This window comes from Procambarus clarkii, unplaced genomic scaffold, assembly GCF_040958095.1.
Source record: "Procambarus clarkii isolate CNS0578487 unplaced genomic scaffold, FALCON_Pclarkii_2.0 HiC_scaffold_97, whole genome shotgun sequence".
Lineage (NCBI taxonomy): Eukaryota > Metazoa > Arthropoda > Malacostraca > Decapoda > Cambaridae > Procambarus > Procambarus clarkii.
In genome coordinates, this window is record NW_027189130.1 from 5,198,388 (window position 1) to 5,214,393 (window position 16,006).

Sequence of the window (16,006 nt, forward strand, 5' to 3'; positions counted from 1 at the left end):
TGTAAATTGATTGACATATGTACGTGTGCGCGCGATTAGTGTTACTGTAATTTATATGGTTAACATTTATACGTTTGAATGACATAGTTTCCCATTATTGTCACATTTTTTTGTTACATGTCTACTATTGTCAAGATGGACAGACACGTAGCTATGAGTGTTTATGTGTACCAGTAATTGAACTGACATGTGTACTGCAAAACTATCTGCGTGTGTCCATTTTAAAGGAATATATTAGTGAATGTTTATTTATGTAAATTGATTGGAATATGTATGTGGACGCTCGGTTAGTGTTACTGTAATTTATATGGTTAACATTTATACGTTTGAATGACATAGTTTCCCCTCATTGTCACATTTTTTGTTACTATTTCGCTGTTCACTCTCACTCTCTCTGAATCCCGTGGACTAATTGTGCTCACGTGTGTTTGTGTAGGGTAGGGGAACCATATGCTTTTCACACATAATTTGCAACTATTTGCTAAGAAATATTTAAAAGATCATCTATGTTTTTATTAAGTGTTCTTTTTCCTAACATACAAGTCAATCCCACAGTACCTAACCTCAGTCAGAAACACTTTTTTACTATATCTCGCAACGTCTTTGCATATATATCCTATCTTAAATAATTAACAATTTTAATTCATAACTGGCAACCCCCTCCCATCCAAAGCTCTCAAAGCCACCAAACATCATTCCTTTCCCTTAACCTCTCCCAAATTATCTTTTGCACCAATTCACAAACTAGGGGGCTTCATAGCTGAGTGGACGTCGCTCTCGACTCGTAATCGTAGCTCATTCGATCCCACGGTGATGGAACAAACGGAAATCAGCAGAGTTTCTATCATTCTGATGCCCCTGTTACCTAGCAGTAAAGATGTACCTGGGCGTTAGACAGCTGTTACGGGCTGCTTCCTGGGTGTGTGTGTGGTGGAATGTTTTTTATTAGTTAGTAATAATTGATTGATTGACAGTTGAGAGGCGGGCCGAAAGAGTAGAGCTCAACCCTCGCAAGCATAACTAGGTGAACACAACTAGATAAATACTAACCAACCACGATCTCGAAAATCCATTACACACACAACCCCCCCTCCCCCTCCTCCCCCCCCCCCCCAACTCCCCAAATCGTTTCTACCTAAATCAATAACAAATTAAAACAAATCAATTAATTCACCAAAAATACTAACTATAAATAAAGGAACCAAATTTGAGACATACAGCGACTCCAGCGTGGTCTAGTCGGAAGAGATCGTGTTCTCATCTGGATAGATTGCGATCGAGGGATGTTTCCCTTGAACCAAACTTCACATAAACCCGGACACTCACACACACACCCTCACCCGAACACTCACAGGGGCACTCACACTCACACACACCCATAGACTGTGATAAGGGAGACCATCTGAGGGGACACAGATGGCCTCCTGGACCCACAGGATGGACACACACGCACCCGGACACTCACAGGGACACTCACACTCACACACACTCGCCCGGACACTCACAGGGATATACACACTCACACACAGACACACATCCATAGACACAAACTGTGATAAGGGAGACCATCTGAGGGGACACAGATGGCCTCCTGGACACACAAGTATATATCAATATTTAATTTATTATTTATTATTTAATTTTATTAAATAAATAATCAAATTAATGTTTTTAATAAATTATTATTTATTAAATTATTAAATAATTATATTAATAAAACAAATTAAATTTAATTTAATAATTAAATATTTATTATTTAATTTACAAATATGATAGATTTTTTAAATATATATATATATATATATATATATATATATATATATATATATATATATATATATATATATATATATGTATAATATATATATATATATATATATATATATATATATATATAAACATGTGAACAAGCCTTTATGGTCCCCTGGAGTACATGCAACTGAAAACTCACATGCCAGAAGTGACTTAAACCCATACTGCCAGGAGCAATGCAACTGGTATGTACAGGACGCCTTAATCCGCTTGTGTCAATTTTAAAGGAATATATTAGTGAATATTTATTTATGTAAATTGATATATATATATATTTATATATATATATATATATATATATATATATATATATATATATATATATATATATATATATATATATATATATATATATATATATATATATAAAGAGAATGTCTGTCTATGTAATGAGGCCACATGCTGGAGGCTGCAGCCATACACAGATTTATTTTAAAATTTATTTATTAATATATTATTAAGGCTTATTATTACTAAATTAATGTATTTGTAGAGGGAATGGTCTGGGGTAGGGAACGAGCATAGGTTGGTCAGTGTTGACTTTAGCTAAAGGATTTAGGAATAATTATTAATTATTCTTATCACTCCCCCCCCCCCCTTACCAATTTAATTAAAGTTAATTGTAAAATAGTGCTTGAGATGGCTGAAGACTTTTCCGTACTTAGAAAAAAACTAAATTAAACACATAAAGAAGTTTATTGGTCCTGATTTAAGTTAAAGGAAGAGGTGCAAAGGTGGTGGGGGGGGGGGGAGGATACGGGATTTAGAGGTGGAATGAAGAGAGGGAACAGGGGGAGTGGTGCAGGTGAAACAGGGAGGGAGAGGGGGGAACAGGGGGTGCTGTACAGGTGAAACAGGGATGGGGATGTGGGAACAGGGGGAGTGGTGCAGGTGAAACAGGGAGGAAGAGGGGGGAACAGGGGGTGCTGTACAGGTGAAACAGGGATGGGGATGGGGGAACAGGGGGAGTGGTGCAGGTGAAACAGGGATGAAGAGGGAGAAACAGGGGGGAGTGGTGCAGGTGAAACAGGGATGAAGAGGGAGAAACAGAGGGAGTGGTGCAGGTGAAACAGGGATGGGGATGGGGGAACAGGGGGGGTGGTGCAGGTGAAACAGGGATGGGGATGGGGGAACAGGGGGAGTGGTGCAGGTGAAACAGGGATGGGGATGGGGGAACAGGGGGAGGGGTGCAAGTGAAACAGGGAAGGGGAGGGGGGAACAGGGGGAGTGGTGCAGGTGAAACAGGGATGGGGATGGGGGAACAGGGGGAGTGGTGCAGGTGAAACAGGGATGCAGAAACAGGGGGGAGTGGTGCAGGTGAAACAGGGATGGGGATGGGGGAACAGGGGGAGTGGTGCAGGTGAAACAGGGATGGGGATGGGGGAACAGGGGGAGTGGTGCAGGTGAAACAGGGATTAAAGGAGAATTTATATAAGTAGATAGATGGATGTTTACATTGATTGCTAAATATATACATTGACGGATAGACGGATGCATAGATGCATCCGTCTATCTGATGGATGGAAAGACATATGAGTAGATGGATGGATAGACAGAAGAGTTGATGGACGGATAAATGGAATATAAATGTATATAATGATAAATGGTTGGTTTATGGGAAGATAGATTGATGGATTGACAGATATAAGTAGATAGGTTGATGGATTCATTTGTGCTTATCTCTTGAGGTTCTTCTTGAGATGATTAGGGGGCTTTAGTGTCCCCGGGGTCCGGTCCTCGACCAGGCCTCCACCCCCAGGAAGCAGCCCGTGACAGCTGACTAACACCCAGGTACCTGTTTTACTGCAAGGTAACAGGGGCACAGGGTGAAAGAAACTCTGCCCATTGTTTCTCGGCGGCGCCCGGAATCGAACCCGGGACCACAGGATCACAAGTCCAGTGTCCAGTGTGCTGTCCGCTCGGCCGACTGGCTCCCCGGTGGAGGGGAGCCGGTGAACAGGCGAATCAGGTTAAAGAATATCTGTCGATTTGCTATTGCATCAACTGAGATTCGATATGGGACCATTAGGATTATAACCAACGAACACTCTCCGTTTAGACGGTAGGCCTCCAGTTTGTGTGTGTGTGTGTGTGTGTGTGTGTGTGTGTGTGTGTGTGTGTGTGTGTGTGTGTGTGTGTGTGTGTGTGTGTGTGTGTGTGTGTGTGTGTGTGTGTTTTAGAGAGAAATAGATGTAGTAGATATTAAAAAAAGGAAAAATACATATATTTGATAGGCGGGGTCCAAGAGCTAATAACTCGATTCTGCAGATACATGTAATAAATACAAGGAGAAAATAAATACACACACACACACACACACATTAATTGATAATGGACTGTTTTGTGTGGGTATCCATGTGTACTATTATCAAGACCGACAGACACGTGAAGCTATGTGTGTGTATGTGTACCTGTAATTGAACTGACATGTGTACGGTAATTATCTGTATGTGTCCATTTTAAAGGTACACATTAGTGAATGTGTATTTATGTAAATTGATTGACATATGTACGTGTGCGGGCGATTAGTGTTACTGTAATTTATATGGTTAACATTTATACGTTTGAATGACATAGTTTCCCATTATTGTCACATTTTTTGTTACATGTCTACTATTGTCAAGATGGACAGACACGTCCAGCTATGAGTGTTTATGTGTACCAGTAATTGAACTGACATGTGTACTGCAACTATCTGCGTGTGTCCATTTTAAAGGAATATATTAGTGAATGTTTATTTATGTAAATTGATTGGAATATGTATGTGGACGCTCGGTTAGTGTTACTGTAATTTATATGGTTAACATTTATACGTTTGAATGACATAGTTTCCCCTCATTGTCACATTTTTTGTTACTATTTCGCTGTTCACTCTCACTCTCTCTGAATCCCGTGGACTAATTGTGCTCACGTGTGTTTGTGTAGGGTAGGGGAACCATATGCTTTTCACACAATAATTTGCAACTATTTGCTAAGAAATATTTAAAAAGATCATCTATGTTTTTATTAAGTGTTCTTTTTCCTAACATACAAGTCAATCCCACAGTACCTAACCTCAGTCAGAAACACTTTTTTTACTATATCTCGCAACGTCTTTTGCATATATATCCTATCTTAAATAATTAACAATTTTAATTCATAACTGGCAACCCCCTTCCCATCCAAAGCTCTCAAAGCCACCAAACATCATTCCTTTCCCTTAACCTCTCCCAAATTATCTTTTGCACCAATTCACAAACTAGGGGGCTTCATAGCTGAGTGGACGTCGCTCTCGACTCGTAATCGTAGCTCATTCGATCCCACGGTGATGGAACAAACGGAAATCAGCAGAGTTTCTATCATTCTGATGCCCCTGTTACCTAGCAGTAAATATGTACCTGGGCGTTAGACAGCTGTTACGGGCTGCTTCCTGGGTGTGTGTGTGTGGAATGTTTTTTATTAGTTAGTAATAATTGATTGATTGACAGTTGAGAGGCGGGCCGAAAGAGTAGAGCTCAACCCTCGCAAGCATAACTAGGTGAACACAACTAGATAAATACTAACCAACCACGATCTCGAAAATCCAATACACACACAACCCCCCCCTCCACCTCCTCCCCCCCCCCCCCAACTCCCCAAATCGTTCTACCTAAATCAATAAAAAATTAAAACAAATCAATTAATTCACCAAAAATACTAACTATAAATAAAGGAACCAAATTTGAGACATACAGCGACTCCAGCGTGGTCTAGTCGGAAGAGATCGTGTTCTCATCTGGATAGATTGCGATCGAGTCTGTCGGAACGGTTGTGTAACTGCAGGGCACAAATATTTGTGTGTCCCCTCCTGTAGCTGCCTCTGTTTCGACAGGTTCCCTGGATAGCTGGAATTGGCCTGGCACTTGGAAAGTGGGGAAGGGGTGAAATCCGTTGGGCCCACGGATGGATATCTTGGATCCATGGACCTAGAGCAGGTCTAATCACCTGGGATTCGAACCCACGGTGGGAATAAGGGAAGGGGGGGGGGAGGGATGTTTCCCTTGAACCAAACCTCACATAAACCCGGACACTCACACACACACCCTCACCCGAACACTCACAGGGGCACTCACACTCACACACACCCATAGACTGTGATAAGGGAGACCATCTGAGGGGACACAGATGGCCTCCTGGACCCACAGGATGGACACACACGCACCCGGACACTCACAGGGACACTCACACTCACACACACTCGCCCGGACACTCACAGGGATATACACACTCACACACAGACACACATCCATAGACACAAACTGTGATAAGGGAGACCATCTGAGGGGACACAGATGGCCTCCTGGACACACAAGTATATATCAATATTTAATTTATTATTTATTATTTAATTTTATTAAATAAATAATCAAATTAATGTTTTTTAATAAATTATTATTTTATTAAATTATTAAATAATTATATTAATAAAACAAATTAAATTAAATTTAATAATTAAATATTTATTATTTAATTTACAAATATGACAGATTTTTTAAATATATATATATATATATATATATATATATATATATATATATATATATATATATATATATATATATATATATATATATAAACATGTGAACAAGCCTTTATGGTCCCCTGGACTACATGCAACTGAAAACTCACATGCCAGAAGTGACTTGAACCCATACTGCCAGGAGCAATGCAACTGGTATGTACAGGACGCCTTAATCCGCTTGTGTCAATTTTAAAGGAATATATTAGTGAATATTTATTTATGTAAATTGATATATATATATATTTATATATATATATATATATATATATATATATATATATATATATATATATATATATATATATATATAAAGAGAATGTCTGTCTATGTAATGAGGCCACATGCTGGAGGCTGCAGCCATACACAGATTTATTTTAAAATTTATTTATTAATATATTATTAAGGCTTTTTATTACTAAATTAATGTATTTGTAGAGGGAATGGTCTGGGGTAGGGAACGAGCATAGGTTGGTCAGTGTTGACTTTAGCTAAAGGATTTAGGAATAATTATTAATTATTCTTATCACTCCCCCCCCCCCCCTTACCAATTTAATTAAAGTTAATTGTAAAATAGTGCTTGAGATGGCTGAAGACTTTTCCGTACTTAGAAAAAAACTAAATTAAACACATAAAGAAGTTTATTGGTCCTGATTTAAGTTAAAGGAAGAGGTGCAAAGGTGGTGGGGGGGGGGAAGGATACGGGAATTAGAGGTGGAATGAAGAGAGGGAACAGGGGGAGTGGTGCAGGTGAAACAGGGAGGAAGAGGGGGGAACAGGGGGTGCTGTACAGGTGAAACAGGGATGGGGATGTGGGAACAGTGGGAGTGGTGCAGGTGAAACAGGGAGGAAGAGGGGGGAACAGGGGGTGCTGTACAGGTGAAACAGGGATGGGGATGGGGGAACAGGGGGAGTGGTGCAGGTGAAACAGGGATGAAGAGGGAGAAACAGGGGGGAGTGGTGCAGGTGAAACAGGGATGAAGAGGGAGAAACAGAGGGAGTGGTGCAGGTGAAACAGGGATGGGGATGGGGGAACAGGGGGGGTGGTGCAGGTGAAACAGGGATGGGGATGGGGGAACAGGGGGAGTGGTGCAGGTGAAACAGGGATGGGGATGGGGGAACAGGGGGAGTGGTGCAAGTGAAACAGGGATGGGGAGGGGGGAACAGGGGGAGTGGTGCAGGTGAAACAGGGATGGGGATGGGGGAACAGGGGGAGTGGTGCAGGTGAAACAGGGATGCAGAAACAGGGGGGAGTGGTGCAGGTGAAACAGGGATGGGGATGGGGGAACAGGGGGAGTGGTGCAGGTGAAACAGGGATGGGGATGGGGGAACAGGGGGAGTGGTGCAGGTGAAACAGGGATTAAAGGAGAATTTATATAAGTAGATAGATGGATGTTTACATTGATTGCTAAATATATACATTTACGGATAGACGGATGCATAGATGCATCCGTCTATCTGATGGATGGAAAGACATATGAGTAGATGGATGGATAGACAGAAGAGTTGATGGACGGATAAATGGAATATAAATGTATATAATGATAAATGGTTGGTTTATGGGAAGATAGATTGATGGATTGACAGATATAAGTAGATAGGTTGATGGATTCATTTGTGCTTATCTCTTGAGGTTCTTCTTGAGATGATTAGGGGGCTTTAGTGTCCCCGGGGTCCGGTCCTCGACCAGGCCTCCACCCCCAGGAAGCAGCCCGTGACAGCTGACTAACACCCAGGTACCTGTTTTACTGCAAGGTAACAGGGGCACAGGGTGAAAGAAACTCTGCCCATTGTTTCTCGGCGGCGCCCGGAATCAAACCCGGGACCACAGGATCACAAGTCCAGTGTCCAGTGTGCTGTCCGCTCGGCCGACTGGCTCCCCGGTTGGAGGGGAGCCGGTGAACAGGCGAATCAGGTTAAAGAATATCTGTCGATTTGCTATTGCATCAACTGAGATTCGATATGGGACCATTAGGATTATAACCAACGAACACTCTCCGTTTAGACGGTAGGCCTCCAGTTTGTGTGTGTGTGTGTGTGTGTGTGTGTGTGTGTGTGTGTGTGTGTGTGTGTGTGTGTGTGTGTGTGTGTGTGTGTGTGTGTGTGTGTGTGTGTGTGTGTGTGTGTGTGTTTTAGAGAGAAATAGATGTAGTAGATATTAAAAAAAGGAAAAATACATATATTTGATAGGCGGGGTCCAAGAGCTAATAACTCGATTCTGCAGATACATGTAATAAATACAAGGAGAAAATAAATACACACACACACACACACACATTAATTGATAATGGACTGTTTTGTGTGCGTATCCATGTGTACTATTATCAAGACCGGCAGACACGTGAAGCTATGTGTGTGTATGTGTACCTGTAATTGAACTGACATGTGTACGGTAATTATCTGTATGTGTCCATTTTAAAGGTACACATTAGTGAATGTGTATTTATGTAAATTGATTGACATATGTACGTGTGCGCGCGATTAGTGTTACTGTAATTTATATGGTTAACATTTATACGTTTGAATGACATAGTTTCCCATTATTGTCACATTTTTTGTTACATGTCTACTATTGTCAAGATGGACAGACACGTCCAGCTATGAGTGTTTATGTGTACCAGTAATTGAACTGACATGTGTACTGCAACTATCTGCGTGTGTCCATTTTAAAGGAATATATTAGTGAATGTTTATTTATGTAAATTGATTGGAATATGTATGTGGACGCTCGGTTAGTGTTACTGTAATTTATATGGTTAACATTTATACGTTTGAATGACATAGTTTCCCCTCATTGTCACATTTTTTGTTACTATTTCGCTGTTCACTCTCACTCTCTCTGAATCCCGTGGACTAATTGTGCTCACGTGTGTTTGTGTAGGGTAGGGGAACCATATGCTTTTCACACAATAATTTGCAACTATTTGCTAAGAAATATTTAAAAAGATCATCTATGTTTTTATTAAGTGTTCTTTTTCCTAACATACAAGTCAATCCCACAGTACCTAACCTCAGTCAGAAACACTTTTTTTACTATATCTCGCAACGTCTTTTGCATATATATCCTATCTTAAATAATTAACAATTTTAATTCATAACTGGCAACCCCCTTCCCATCCAAAGCTCTCAAAGCCACCAAACATCATTCCTTTCCCTTAACCTCTCCCAAATTATCTTTTGCACCAATTCACAAACTAGGGGGCTTCATAGCTGAGTGGACGTCGCTCTCGACTCGTAATCGTAGCTCATTCGATCCCACGGTGATGGAACAAACGGAAATCAGCAGAGTTTCTATCATTCTGATGCCCCTGTTACCTAGCAGTAAATATGTACCTGGGCGTTAGACAGCTGTTACGGGCTGCTTCCTGGGTGTGTGTGTGTGGAATGTTTTTTATTAGTTAGTAATAATTGATTGATTGACAGTTGAGAGGCGGGCCGAAAGAGTAGAGCTCAACCCTCGCAAGCATAACTAGGTGAACACAACTAGATAAATACTAACCAACCACGATCTCGAAAATCCAATACACACACAACCCCCCCTCCACCTCCTCCCCCCCCCAACTCCCCAAATCGTTCTACCTAAATCAATAAAAAATTAAAACAAATCAATTAATTCACCAAAAATACTAACTATAAATAAAGGAACCAAATTTGAGACATACAGCGACTCCAGCGTGGTCTAGTCGGAAGAGATCGTGTTCTCATCTGGATAGATTGCGATCGAGTCTGTCGGAACGGTTGTGTAACTGCAGGGCACAAATATTTGTGTGTCCCCTCCTGTAGCTGCCTCTGTTTCGACAGGTTCCCTGGATAGCTGGAATTGGCCTGGCCCTTGGAAAGTGGGGAAGGGGTGAAATCCGTTGGGCCCACGGATGGATATCTTGGATCCATGGACCTAGAGCAGGTCTAATCACCTGGGATTCGAACCCACGGTGGGAATAAGGGAAGGGGGGGGGGAGGGATGTTTCCCTTGAACCAAACCTCACATAAACCCGGACACTCACACACACACCCTCACCCGAACACTCACAGGGGCACTCACACTCACACACACCCATAGACTGTGATAAGGGAGACCATCTGAGGGGACACAGATGGCCTCCTGGACCCACAGGATGGACACACACGCACCCGGACACTCACAGGGACACTCACACTCACTCACACTCGCCCGGACACTCACAGGGATATACACACTCACACACAGACACACATCCATAGACACAAACTGTGATAAGGGAGACCATCTGAGGGGACACAGATGGCCTCCTGGACACACAAGTATATATCAATATTTAATTTATTATTTATTATTTAATTTTATTAAATAAATAATCAAATTAATGTTTTTTAATAAATTATTATTTTATTAAATTATTAAATAATTATATTAATAAAACAAATTAAATTAAATTTAATAATTAAATATTTATTATTTAATTTACAAATATGACAGATTTTTTAAATATATATATATATATATATATATATATATATATATATATATATATATATATATATATATATATATATATATATATATATATATATATATATATATATATATATATATATATATATATATATATATATATATATATATATATATATATATATATATATATATATATATATATATATATATATATATATAAACATGTGAACAAGCCTTTATGGTCCCCTGGACTACATGCAACTGAAAACTCACATGCCAGAAGTGACTTGAACCCATACTGCCAGGAGCAATGCAACTGGTATGTACAGGACGCCTTAATCCGCTTGTGTCAATTTTAAAGGAATATATTAGTGAATATTTATTTATGTAAATTGATATATATATATATTTATATATATATATATATATATATATATATATATATATATATATATATATATATATATATATATATATATATATATATATATATATATATAAAGAGAATGTCTGTCTATGTAATGAGGCCACATGCTGGAGGCTGCAGCCATACACAGATTTATTTTAAAATTTATTTATTAATATATTATTAAGGCTTATTATTACTAAATTAATGTATTTGTAGAGGGAATGGTCTGGGGTAGGGAACGAGCATAGGTTGGTCAGTGTTGACTTTAGCTAAAGGATTTAGGAATAATTATTAATTATTCTTATCACTCCCCCCCCCCCCTTAGCAATTTAATTAAAGTTAATTGTAAAATAGTGCTTGAGATGGCTGAAGACTTTTCCGTACTTAGAAAAAAACTAAATTAAACACATAAAGAAGTTTATTGGTCCTGATTTAAGTTAAAGGAAGAGGTGCAAAGGTGGTGGGGGGGGGAAGGATACGGGATTTAGAGGTGGAATGAAGAGAGGGAACAGGGGGAGTGGTGCAGGTGAAACAGGGAGGAAGAGGGGGGAACAGGGGGTGCTGTACAGGTGAAACAGGGATGGGGATGTGGGAACAGGGGGAGTGGTGCAGGTGAAACAGGGAGGAAGAGGGGGGAACAGGGGGTGCTGTACAGGTGAAACAGGGATGGGGATGGGGGAACAGGGGGAGTGGTGCAGGTGAAACAGGGATGAAGAGGGAGAAACAGGGGGGAGTGGTGCAGGTGAAACAGGGATGAAGAGGGAGAAACAGAGGGAGTGGTGCAGGTGAAACAGGGATGGGGATGGGGGAACAGGGGGGGTGGTGCAGGTGAAACAGGGATGGGGATGGGGGAACAGGGGGAGTGGTGCAGGTGAAACAGGGATGGGGATGGGGGAACAGGGGGAGTGGTGCAAGTGAAACAGGGATGGGGAGGGGGGAACAGGGGGAGTGGTGCAGGTGAAACAGGGATGGGGATGGGGGAACAGGGGGAGTGGTGCAGGTGAAACAGGGATGCAGAAACAGGGGGGAGTGGTGCAGGTGAAACAGGGATGGGGATGGGGGAACAGGGGGAGTGGTGCAGGTGAAACAGGGATGGGGATGGGGGAACAGGGGGAGTGGTGCAGGTGAAACAGGGATTAAAGGAGAATTTATATAAGTAGATAGATGGATGTTTACATTGATTGCTAAATATATACATTGACGGATAGACGGATGCATAGATGCATCCGTCTATCTGATGGATGGAAAGACATATGAGTAGATGGATGGATAGACAGAAGAGTTGATGGACGGATAAATGGAATATAAATGTATATAATGATAAATGGTTGGTTTATGGGAAGATAGATTGATGGATTGACAGATATAAGTAGATAGGTTGATGGATTCATTTGTGCTTATCTCTTGAGGTTCTTCTTGAGATGATTAGGGGGCTTTAGTGTCCCCGGGGTCCGGTCCTCGACCAGGCCTCCACCCCCAGGAAGCAGCCCGTGACAGCTGACTAACACCCAGGTACCTGTTTTACTGCAAGGTAACAGGGGCACAGGGTGAAAGAAACTCTGCCCATTGTTTCTCGGCGGCGCCCGGAATCAAACCCGGGACCACAGGATCACAAGTCCAGTGTCCAGTGTGCTGTCCGCTCGGCCGACTGGCTCCCCGGTTGGAGGGGAGCCGGTGAACAGGCGAATCAGGTTAAAGAATATCTGTCGATTTGCTATTGCATCAACTGAGATTCGATATGGGACCATTAGGATTATAACCAACGAACACTCTCCGTTTAGACGGTAGGCCTCCAGTTTGTGTGTGTGTGTGTGTGTGTGTGTGTGTGTGTGTGTGTGTGTGTACTCACCTATATGTACTCACCTATATGTGCTTGCAGGATCGAGCATTGACTCTTGGATCCCGCCTTTCGAGCATCGGTTGTTTACAGCAATGACTCCTGTCCCATTTCCCTATCATACCTGGTTTTAAAATTATGAATAGTATTTGCTTCCACAACCTGTTCCTGAAGTGCATTCCATTTCCCCACTACTCTCACGCTAAAAGAAAACTTCCTTACATCTCTGTGACTCATCTGAGTTTCAAGCTTCCATCCATGTCCTCTCGTTCTGTTACTATTCCGTGTGAACATTTCGTCTATGTCCACTCTGTCAATTCCTCTGAGTATCTTATACGTTCCTATCATGTCCCCCCTCTCCCTTCTTCTTTCTAGTGTCGTAAGGCACAGTTCCCTCAGGCGCTCTTCATACCCCATCCCTCGTAGCTCTGGGACGAGTCTCGTTGCAAACCTCTGAACCTTTTCCAGTTTCATTATATGCTTCTTCAGATGGGGACTCCATGATGAGGCGGCATACTCTAAGACTGGCCTTACGTAGGCAGTGTAAAGCGCCCTAAATGCCTCCTTACTTAGGTTTCTGAATGATGTTCTAACTTTTGCCAGTGTAGAGTACGCTGCTGTCGTTATCCTATTAATATGTGCCTCAGGAGATAGATTAGGTGTTACGTCCACCCCCAGGTCTCTTTCACGCGTCGTTACAGGTAGGCTGTTCCCCTTCATTGTGTACTGTCCCTTTGGTCTCCTATCTCCTAGTCCCATTTCCATAACTTTACATTTGCTCGTGTTGAATTCTAGTAGCCATTTCTCTGACCATCTCTGCAATCTGTTCAGGTCCTCTTGGAGGATCCTGCAATCCTCATCTGTCACAACTCTTCTCATCAACTTTGCATCATCCGCAAACATCGACATGTAGGACTCTACGCCTGTAAACATGTCGTTAACATACACAAGAAATAGAATTGGTCCCAGCACCGATCCTTGTGGTACTCCACTTGTTACTGTTCGCCAGTCCGACTTCTCGCCCCTTACCGTAACTCTTTGGCTCCTTCCTGTTAGGTAGTTCCTTATCCATTCTAGGACCTTTCCCCCCACCCCCGCCTGCCTCTCGAGCTTGAACAGCAGTCTCATGTGCGGTACTGTATCAAAGGCTTTTTGGCAGTCCAGAAATATGCAGTCTGCCCAACCATCTCTGTCCTGTCTTATCCTCGTTATTTTATCATAGAATTCCAGAAGGTTTGTTAGGCACGATTTCCCTGTCCAGAACCCATGTTGATGTTTGTTCACAAACCTAATGTTCTCCAGGTGTGCAACCAGTCGTAGCCTAATTATTCTTTCCAGTATTTTACAGGGGATGCTTGTCAGTGATACAGGTCTGTAGTTAAGTGCCTCCTCCCTATCTCCTTTCTTGAAGATCGGCACGACATTTGCCTTCTTCCAGCAACTGGGCAATTCTCCTGACATAAGTGACTCATTAAAGATCATTGCCAGAGGCACGCTGAGGGCCTGTGCTGCTTCTTTTAGTATCCACGGTGATACTTTGTCTGGTCCAACTGCTTTAGTTGCATCTAGAGTTGTCAACTGTTTCATTACCTCCTCTGCTGTCACCTCTATATCTGATAGTCTTTCATCTAGGGTAACCCCTTCCAACAATGGGAGCTGCTCAGGCTCGGTAGTGAACACTCCATGGAAACTGGCATTCAGTGCCTCGCAGATTTCCTTGTCACTTTCAGTATATGCCCCCTCTGTCTTCCTTAGTCTTGTCACTTGGTCGTTCACCGACATTTTTCTTCTTATATGACTGTGTAGTAACTTAGGTTGTTTTTTCGCTTTGATTGCAATATCGTTCTCATAGTCCCTTTCCGATGTTCGTCTTATGTTAATGTAATCGTTCCTAGCTCTGTTGTATCTGCTTCTGTTGTCCTCTGTTCTTTGTCTTCTGTACTTCCTCCACTCCCGCCTGCTGGCCATTTTTGCTTCCTGACACTGTCTATTAAACCATGGGTTATTATATTCCTTCTTATTTTTTCCCTTTACCGTTGGTATAAATCTCTCTTCGGCCTCCTGGCATTTCTGTATGACTAGGTCCATCATATCTTGGACTGTTTTTCCTCTAATTTCTTCCTCCCACTGCACTTCACCCAGATAGTCCCTTATCCTCATATAGTCCCCTTTCCTGTAGTCAGCTCTCCTTTCCCAGATCTCTTGTCCCATGGTCATAATTTTGAATTCCATCATGTAGTCAAAGACTAGGACACAATGGTCACTGGCCCCTAGAGGTATTTCATGCTCTAAATTCTCGATATCTTCTACGTTCTGGGTGAAAATCAGGTCTAATAGGCTCGGTGCATCTCCTCCTCTTTCCCTTGTGTCTTCCTTCACATGTTGTGTCAGGAAATTCCTGTCTATAACATCTACTAATTTTGCTCCCCACGTTTCATCCCCTCCATGGGGATTCCTTGATTCCCAATTTATCTCTCCATGATTTAGGTCCCCCATGATCAGCAGCTTCGCTCTCATTCTGTGGGCTAGTGTTGCTGCCTTCTGCAGTTCATCAATACATGCTTTGTTGTTGTCATCATACTCCTGCCTGGGTCTTCTACTGTTTGGTGGGGGATTGTAGATTACCATGATCACAATCTTCCTCCCATCTACTGTCAGAGTTCCATGTATGAAGCTTGTGCACTCATTGGTAACTCGATTTCCCAGGTCTTCAAACTTCCATTTCCGCTTTATTAGGAGTGCTACTCCCCCTCCCTGTCTCTGTGTCCTCTCTTTTCGTATCACCTGGTACCCTTCAGGAAAGATAGCATCTGAGATCATGTCATTAATTTTAGTTTCCACAATTGCAACTATGTCAGGATCTGCTTCACTCACTCTTTCTTTTATCTCTTCTGCTTTATTAGATACCCCATCAGCATTGGTGTACCAAACCTTGAGATTCTTCATGGAAACTCTTGTACCAGAGTTCTCCCTTTC